The following is a 3,235-nucleotide window of genomic DNA, read 5'->3' as shown; positions in this document are numbered from 1 at the left end:
ATATAAAGTTATTTTCAAACTTCTAGGTAAATCCTTTGATTTTTGAGTCTTTCACAAACATTGAGATTTTCCAAATCCCATATCCTATTCTTCTACAGTGTTGGTGTTGTATTCTTACCTTTCCCGGCTACCTATTCAACTATAGTAGATGAACAATTTTCGTGAGAAGGCAAAAGCTTATTAGAATTAGATAATGATATTAAGAGTGTGGTGCCAGCTCAACCATCCTATCAAATTCATTTGGTATAAGCAACCTAGTACTCTTAAATTTAAGATCAAACCAGGTATTGGAAAGATTCTAAACTAGTCCTGGTACCGGACAGGCTCGACATGATTTAGGCGGTTTGGTTTTGAACTAAAATTGGCGGTTTTTCCCACATTCCAAGTTTTGTATTAGAGATTGCTAAACGAAAATGGACCATCAAATCCTTAATCCTGTGTTGAATGATCGGTAAAGAGGCTCATATATTATTCACTGATATGTTATGCTACATAGATACAAGATTATATAGCCTTAGGAGGATCCACATATGGTGAACCTAATTAGCTTCATTACACTAGTTGGCATCTTCTGAGTATGGTAAAGAATAATCAAATATCCTCTAATTGATATCTTCCGGATATTGGGTGATTTCCTTCTAATGCCCCACTCAAGTTAAGTAATGTTAAGTAATGAGATTGTCAGTACTTAACTTTTGCATAGTACTTCTTGAAATGACTTCAAGTTCTTAGCCTTTGTCAAGATATCAGTCAGTTGGTCTTCGGATTTCACAAATGACATTTCTACTACCTTTGCCTTAATGTTCTCCTTGATGAAAGTGTTTGTCTACTTCCATGATAAGCTCGGATTTTGCACTTTTTTAAGGCCTTTATTTGTTCCGTTTTGTGTATCGCAGTTGCATTACATGTCCATTATTTGCATATTTTATCTATTTTGATATTTTGACGTATTTTGTGAGAAATGTACAAAATAGAGCCTAAAAAGATAGCAAAAAGGCGAAGATGGAAATCTTGAGTATTAAAGTCAGCAAAAAGAGAACCCTTTGCTTCAATATTTTCAGAGTATAATATTTAAGAGTTCCTTCCACTGTTCATCAAGATCCAAGGTGTTTGAAGTGTGGATTCAAGAGAAGACAAGACTACAAGATTGAATCATTGGGTTCTATTGCTTTAGTTCTTATTTTTTTTTCTATGTTTTCCCTTCAAGCTATGTTTTTAGATTATTCAATCATGTGTAACTAAATCCGTAGAATTCCAGGGATGTGTTAGTAACGACTTTGGTTTATACAGCTTCTATTTATTTAATATTCGTTTTGTTCATTACTTTGCTTCTATTCTAATTGTTGGATAATTGCTTCATGTTTGAGTGACATATTCTGTGATGATCTATTGACGTGCAACATAATCGTAAGAGGAGGTTTGCATGTTAGAAGAGCGTAGTTGATGTTACAATTAACTCCCCTTAAAATGGTATTGTTAATTGAGGGCAAAAACATTAGGAGTCTTAGGAGCTTTTATGAGTTACAAATCTTGGATTGATACCCCTAGTGTCTATAATATATTTTGTGCCGCATGGACAATAATTATGTGACTCGTTCTAGTAAAGCATGAACTGTGCTAGGGTGCTGTAGTTGGAACTTGTATAACCTATAACTGTGAAAGCACATCCTTGGATTTCTCTATCTCATATATTTATCTCCGTTATTGTATCTACATTTGTTTACTTGTTATGTTATTTTTCAAAATTTTCTTTTCAAAACCAAAAAATTCTTTGTTTTTCCAAATAGTTGAAGAAGCCTAGTAGAGGATAGCCAATTTGTGATAGTTTTTCCCGTGATCAATATCCGGTTTTGACCTTTAGCTATACTATATATACTTTGTATACTTGCAGGTTTATTTAGTGCTAATAAAAAGTGCATCAAGTTTTTGACGCCGTTGCCAGGGAATACTTTCACTTTTGTGATTGATATCTTTCAACTAATTTTTTTTTGCTAATTTGGAGTTTACTACTTTTATTTAGTTTTTGTTTCAATAGATTTTCCTGCAGGAATGGAGAATCCATACTGTTACTATGAAGAGAAACAAGGAGGATACTACGAAGAATATTATGACCCCAATCAAGGGAGAGAATACTATTATAATGATTGCTCTGATTATTCATATTCTGCGCAAGATTACTACTCAAACGAAAACCTTGAACCTTGTGCAGGTATGGAAGAAGAACCTCGCTCTAAATGGGAGGAATTATTAGAAATATGCATGATTGAGGTGGAAGAAATCGGAAAACAACAAACTAGAGGCTGGACAACTTGGAAAGAATAACAGGACTCCTGGAGCAGAGCTTATCTAATCTTGCCTTGCAGGTAGAAGAGATGGAGTACCACACGGGGATCTTAACCACCTCAATACGATGCAAACATACACCGGGGATATTTCCTAGCTTACGAGAAATTATTCCCAAAGGAAACTGCCATGCGGTGCAACTGCGCAATGGGACTACCTATGAGCCCCCAAATCCATCAGATCTGGGAAGGACAAGGAGAAGGTAAGGAACGGGTCGACTAGGGACCTACTGTCGACCAAACCCAGCGGCCCGCTGCACAGTTTCACAGTGCCCCGCTGGACCATCATCATTAGCTGAACCAGAGCCAGCGTCCACTGCATCATTAGACAGTGGTCCGCTGGAAAGGATCCAGATTTCAGGACCAGTTCAGCGACCCGCTGAGACACACTTTAGCGGTCCGCGGAAGTTTACCAGTACACTCGGCATCCTTTTTCCCCACAGATTGACGAGCAAGAAGTTGAATGTTTAGTTTGCCAAATTCCTGGAAGTAATGAGTTAAGTCCACATCAACATACCACTAGTGGAGGCACTCAAATGTTTAATTATGCGAAATTTTTGAAAGATGTGGTCGCTAAAAAGAGGAAGTAGGGGAAATATGAGACAGCAACACTGACCGAGAATTGCAGTGCCATAATTTAGAAAGGACTACCTACCAAACACAAGGATCCAGGGAGTTTCACTTTATCTTGTGTCTTAGGGAATAATGTAAAAAGTAAGACACTTTGTGATCTTGGAGCAAAAATTAATATGATGCATTTGTCCTTTTACATGAAGCTCGACATTGACAACATCCAACCAACATCAATTACTCTGCAGATGGCGGATAGGAGTACAACAACACCCAGGGGGATTGTAGAATATGTATTAGTAAGGGTAAGAGAATTTATTTTT

This window comes from Salvia hispanica, chromosome 3 (genome assembly GCF_029641045.1).
Source record: "Salvia hispanica isolate PSC_SH4W2 chromosome 3, Shi_PSC_v1, whole genome shotgun sequence".
Lineage (NCBI taxonomy): Eukaryota > Viridiplantae > Streptophyta > Magnoliopsida > Lamiales > Lamiaceae > Salvia > Salvia hispanica.
This window is presented reverse-complemented; position numbering follows the sequence as displayed.